Source organism: Equus caballus, chromosome 15, assembly GCF_041296265.1.
Source record: "Equus caballus isolate H_3958 breed thoroughbred chromosome 15, TB-T2T, whole genome shotgun sequence".
In the NCBI taxonomy this organism is placed as follows: Eukaryota; Metazoa; Chordata; class Mammalia; order Perissodactyla; family Equidae; genus Equus; species Equus caballus.
Genome location: NC_091698.1, coordinates 92,659,902 through 92,665,901, shown reverse-complemented (window position 1 = coordinate 92,665,901; position 6,000 = coordinate 92,659,902). Strand labels below are relative to the sequence as shown.

Sequence of the window (6,000 nt, the reverse complement as noted above, 5' to 3'; positions counted from 1 at the left end):
GCACGTGTGCCTGTGTGTGTAGGAGTGCATTCATCACTTTGCCTGGCTCAACCTGGGTAAACTTTCAGGGAACAGGCATGCTTTTTATGGTCCATAGAGCACTTTCCTGTTTATTATTTCATTTGCTTCGCATGATCACCCTCGAGGGAGGAACTTTTCTTACAGATGAAGAAACCAGGGCTGAAGGGCTAAGTGATGTGCTCCCGGGGCTCCCCACAGGGTACAGCAGGCTGACAACCCCAGTCTGTATGACTCTCAAATCTGCACCCTTTCTACATCCACCCCCTCGTATGCCCACAGTGGAGGCCTGTCCTTCCTGTCCTCAGTCTTCACAGATGCCAGGTGGGGGCCCTTTCTGGTGCCTTCCCTCCAGTGCACATGCGCCATCCAGACCTGGTGAGAAGGACCTCACTCCCTGACTCTTCTGCACTGCAGACGCCTTCTGCAGTGCTTAGAGATTCTGAATATATTTCATTCTCGGGTAAACAATGCTGGACTTTTTAGATAAATTTAGTGGTTTAAAAATGATTAAATAGCTAACTGCTGGGAGAGATCTGGGAGCATTCTTCTCAGGTGCTGATAAAATGTAAACATATTTTGAGAATAATCTTAGATCTTATGCTAAAGATGATGAATTGTGTATGAAAATTACCTTCTTCAGCTGCTTGCAAACAGCAGTGTAGACAAATGCTTTGGATCCTCTTTCACAAGAGAGGGGGTAGGCTCAGGGGAGCCAAAGAACCATGGGATTAGGGACAGAGGGCCCCCAACACCTGTTCCCCAGCCACCTGCATCTCCACCTTGCCTTCCACGAGCTGGACCACCATGATGGAGTCTGAGAGAAGACTGGCTTTTGCTTTTGCTTCTCCTCTGCCGTTTCTACTTGCTACTACCCTCTCCTCTGCCAAACCTCCCCGTAAGGTGCAGGTTTCACCTCCTCTTAGAAGCCTACCAGACAGTGTAAACATGGCTCCTTTTGTCTCACTCCCACTGTGGGTTTTGGTCAAATAAAAATGATGAGGAAACCCAGACACCATCCGGTACTTCGATGAGGTCAGAGAAAGTGTCTTTCACCTTTTCCATACATCCCTTTGCCACATGCCCTCCCCTATGCCTGGCTCAGTGCCTGGAGCGGAACTACATGTGGTCTTTCTAGGTGGTTCTCTGAGGCGAGTGGTCAGCGGGTGCCGGGTTGGGGGCAGCTGGCAGATCGCGGGATGTGGGTCGGGAACCCAGAGAACACTGGGTGCCTACAGCTTGGAGCAGCTGGCTCTGAAGAATTATTGCAAGTCTGCACAACTTAAAAATCTGCAGTTTGGGGGCGGGAGGGGGAGCGCGGGGGTGGGTCCCCGAGCGTCCCATTTCTCCTCCGGGCGGTTCACTGAACGTTCTCGCTCACTGCAGAGGGGTCAGAGATGCCTTCTGGACCACACGCTGAGGTCCTGGTTTGTTCCTCAACCTCAGCCTAAGGCATCTCCATCTGACGTCCTCTTCCACGCTTTGGCAAGGGGACCCGACTCGTCCCCCCTTCCGTTCAGTGCATATGTCTGCTACCTCTTCTGAAATGGTAAGTCGAGGAATCGAGCGCGTAAAACAATTTCCTTCTGCACTGTGCCTGAGTCTTCAGGCAGCTGGGCTGGTGGTAAATAGGAAGGACCGGAGGCTGTTTCCTCCTTCGCACTTTGTTTTAAAACAACTTGGGGCCTCGAGACCTCCTAGGAAAATCCCAGCAAATTTGCAGAGTGTAGCCTGGGCGGCGACTTTCCAGAGGCAGTTGCCGGAGCCGCCGGGGCCACCGGGTCGTGATGCTCCCAGCCCTGGAGGGCGCGCAGGTGGGAAGCGCGGGGCACGCTCCTGCTGCCACCCGGACAGGGTACGCCGCTCCAGGGGTGACTCTGCACTTGAGTCTGGGCGGGGGCGCGCGTCCCGCAAGGCCGCCTCTCTGTCCATCCATCGGTCTGCCTGTCGCGCGGCCTGACGCCCGCAGGCAGCAACCGCCGGAGGCTGAGCGCCGCGCCCTCGGCTAGGGGAGCACAGGCTGCTGGCCCGATACAAGGCGGCGGGCGGAGCTGGGACTAATGGGGCGGTGGCTGAACGTCTGGCCCCGCCCCGCCCCGCCCGTGGCTCCGGGGCGCCGCGCTCCTGCCAGGCGGGACCGACCGACGGACCAACGCCGGCCACCCGGCTCTCCTTGCCGCCGCCGCGGCAGGCGCGGGACCGCGCGGCGAGGCCTGATCCCTGCAGCGCGGACGGGCGGCGTCGCAGAACGGAGCCAGCCAGAAGCGCCCGGACTCCTGCAGGTACCCGCTGGTGTACCCACCTCCGAGCGCGCTCCGGAGACTTCACCGTGCCACCCCTCAACTTTCCCCACCTTTTGCTGCCTCACTCCCTCCCGTGGTTATGGGTGCACGACCTCGAAGGTCTATGCCCGCAGGGGACTTTGCGTCCTGCTGGGTGCCTGTCTCGCGGCGCTCCCCATCCTCCGGTCCCTAGAGCCCGGAGTCGTCGCTGGAGCCTTAAGGATCCGCCTGTTGCGCGAACTGCGGGCAGTCGGGATGGTGTCTGAGTCCCTCGGAAAGCTGCTCTTGGGGGTAGGGTGGTTGGGGTGGAGTGGAGGACGGGCTGGAGGCGGGAGAATCGCTGAGGCAGGCAAAGGCGGCACTTCGCGGAGGGGCATCCCTGGGGCGTTTCCTTAGCTGGGAAGCCGTTCCTTCCCTTCCTCAAGAGGAGGCGCTTTCCCGACGAATGTAAGTGCTCTCCAGGCCGCCTGCTCCGCCTTCTTCCCTGTCATTCCTCCCCTCCCCTTTGCCCTGCAGCGGTGCAAGGAGCCCCGCGACAGTTGCAGGGAAGAGCGCACCAGGGCCCTTGTCCTGGCGCAGTGCTGCGCCCAGGAACTGCGGGCGCGCTCGGGGTGGGAGCAGCTTGGGGTTTGCAGGGCCCATATCGAGTCGCCTGCAGCCTCCCCACGTTTGGATCAGTGGTGGTGGTGGGAGTGGGTGGTCCGGAGTCGGAAACTTCCCTTTCTTTCTGGAGGTGAATGGGCTGGCGAGCGAGTGAGACCTGCCGGCAGGGGCCGCGGCAAGCCAGGCTGGGCGCCTTTCGCATTGCAGGGCTCATTCTGAGCAACACCACGCCCCCACCCCCCCGGCCCCCCCCCAGCTTTGTGTCTCCTCGTCTCTTTTGGGAAAGGAGCACCTTTTGCGTCCTTGGTGTCTCCACCATCTCGGCTGGGGAGACTGAGCTGGAGTCTAACTCAGGCAGCTTTCGGCAGGAGGGGAGGACAGCAAAGAACTGCCTTCACCCGCCGGAATAACCCGGGGACCCTGATTTGATGCCCGAGTGAGGGGCGGGGGGCGGGGGTGTTCCTTGTCCTCATAGAAGGTAGACTTTTGGTTCGCCCCACTCTTGGTTCTTGTACTTCATCTTACCATCTGAAGAGTGGGGCAGGTGGGGAAAACCAGATCAGAAACCTTCCCCTTTTCATGTATTTGCTTAAGCGATTTGCATGACCATTCGCTTAGAACTGTGTAAGTTACCCCTAGCTGCCCCCCTTTTTGGACTACTTGCAAATACCTGCCCAAGTAAACAGGAAGGAAGCATTTTCCTGCGCACCTGCCCCCTTGCTAAAGGCGGATGCTCCAGTGTCTGTCCTCCCCACGTATCTCAGGCTGAAAGAGGGTGGCATTGATTCTGTGGTTGCACTTGGTGTGATGTATAGGTCTCTCTCCTTCCCTGGGTTCTGAACTCCTTGAGGACGTTGATTGATTCAGTCTGTGTTTGCAACCAGCCCAGGGTGGGTGGGCCAGGCCATGGGCTCTGCTCACTAGCATACACTGTAGGGGATGAAGTTTCTGCTCCAGTCTAGTTCAGTTCTTCCTTTTTTTCTCACCAGATTCCTTCCTTTGCCTTTTCTAATATTAAATTTGTCATTTCAGAACTAGGAATTGTCAATATTGGGATAGGGAGGAGAAAGTGATGCTGAAGTGCTTAAGAACTCTGAATCAATAGCTTGCTGTGCATATTCTAAGGAGATTTGTGGGATCTGTTTTAATTCAGTCTCGCGTCTGAACCATTATTACCTGGAAAAGCAGCCCAGATAAAGCCATTAATGAGCTCTTGCTGGTCAAGTGTATGAGAGCAAATGGGGAGGTTGGAAGCAGACTTTGTTCTGTTCAGAAGTATTAAAATTTTAAAAATCCAATGCTCTGACGCTTGGGTTTGCCAGCAAAGCACCAGCTAAGCTTTTTCTTCTTTTTTTATTATTGTTTTTTTAATAAAGAGGAGGAAGAATGGGGACTCCAGCCACCCCCTCTGTCTTCAGTGAATTTTGCCCTTCCCTGTAATCCTTCACAGACTCTGCATCCCTCTGTTCTACCAGAGATCTCAGTCTGCGCTGTGTCTGGCATTTGGGATGGGAATGTGTGTCAGCTTTGAGAGAGCAGGCACCACAGGGTTTTCCTCCTCCTCCTCTTTTTCTTAATAGATAACATTTGTTGGCTGGGTACCGTATGCCAGCTACTCTGCTCGGCACTTTTCCAGGCATTATGTCATTTAATCCTCAGAACGGTCCCATTAGGAATTGAGACTTTCCTTCTTCATCGAAGTATTTCCGTGGGAGCCAGCAGTAGCTGGAACCCCTCTAGGTGCATTCTGATTGCATGGGGCTGGGCCGGAGGTGTCACTGGCAGGAGAGGACAGCTATTCAGGGTAGGTTGAGGCAGAGGAGAAGGTGGGTGTGTTTTTTGCCCCACTTATAAGGTGTCAGGAAGTACCTCCAGAGTACCACTGGGTGAAACACCCACAAGGAGAGGTCACAGAGAACACACTAAGGCTGGGGACCTAGGGTCCAGCCCTGATGTCTACCTGCGTATGGCTCCTTGACTTGACATAAGTATCTAGGCTTCTCTGAGTCTCAATCTGTTTAGCTACAAGGATCCAGATGTTTAATATTTGTCTTTACCGTGTAATAGGACTGCACTGAGAGCTCTCAATGTGTTAACTCATTTCATCCTGATGAAAACCTTAGGAGAGGCTCTATTATTACCCTATTTTAGATGAGAAAAGAGACAAACTGAGTAACTGGTGCAAAGTCACACAACTGGGACAATGTGAAGCCAGGATTCTATCCTGGCTGTTTGGCTGCAGAGCCGTTGTGAGATTCTGTTCTCCTTGTTTATTCCTACAGCCTCAACACTGTGCCTTGTGCTTAGTAGGACTAAGACTGGGTTCATTGAATGGTGACAGGTAGAGGTGGCTTGCCATTACCAAGTGGCTTTTTGGCCCCCTGCCCCCCATCTCATCCTTAAAAGAAACCTTGAAAACTGTGCTAGAAAAATGTTCTATTTGCTTTCGCCAAAGTAGTTGTCTTTCCAATGGAATTCTGCCCAGCTGGTTGGGAAAAAGGAAGACAGACCATACAGATCATGGGCTAGGTAAACATTATGGCTATTTCCAGAAAATATTATCAATGAAAAACCCAGAAATGTCCCAGCACACTGCACTCTGAGTCAAATCCATCAAAAAAGCAAACCGGTAACCAATAGTCCTTCCACAAAAATTTATCGTGTGGGTGCCATGTGCTCAGTACTGCAGGCACCAAGGGCAGGCAGAATCTGAGACATGTCCTCCAAGCTTGAACTTACAGTGGACCTGAGACTCACACATGTGTCGGCACATGAGTATGGTGATGGATGGTAATCAGTCTTTGGGTGGTGAACGTGATATAGTCTACACAGAAATCGAAATATAATAATGTACACCTGAAATTTATATAATGTTATAAACCAGTGTTACCTCAATTAAAAAAAGCAAATACCTATAAAATATAAATAGGATAACACTTTGTTATTTGCATTATAATTTAAATTTCGTTATTTTTTAACTTGTGTTTTATCATAGAGGTGACCGACAGAAAAAAGATTAACAAGCACAAGACAGGACAATACTAGGTGGTAAATATGAGTCCTGGTAAAGATCACCATGCCTGTCCCATTTGTATAG

At 52.9% G+C, this 6,000-nt stretch overlaps 1 protein-coding gene across 8 annotated transcripts in view; it reads left to right on the top strand.

Moving 5' to 3' along the window:
• Positions 1 to 1,312: 1,312 nt before the first annotated feature.
• Positions 1,313 to 6,000, top strand: part of KCNS3 (potassium voltage-gated channel modifier subfamily S member 3) — a 37,648-nt gene continuing 32,960 nt past the window's right edge. For 3 of the 8 annotated variants that reach the window (XM_023619479.2, XM_070236621.1, XM_070236619.1), the window contains exon 1: positions 2,161 to 2,300. The gene's annotated coding sequence lies outside the window, so the exon portion shown is untranslated. Of the gene's footprint in view, positions 1,568 to 2,154; positions 2,301 to 2,587; positions 2,748 to 6,000 lie in introns of those variants that run through there. The other 5 variants (XM_014731296.3, XM_070236622.1, XM_070236623.1 and 2 more) reach the window with 5 other exon arrangements.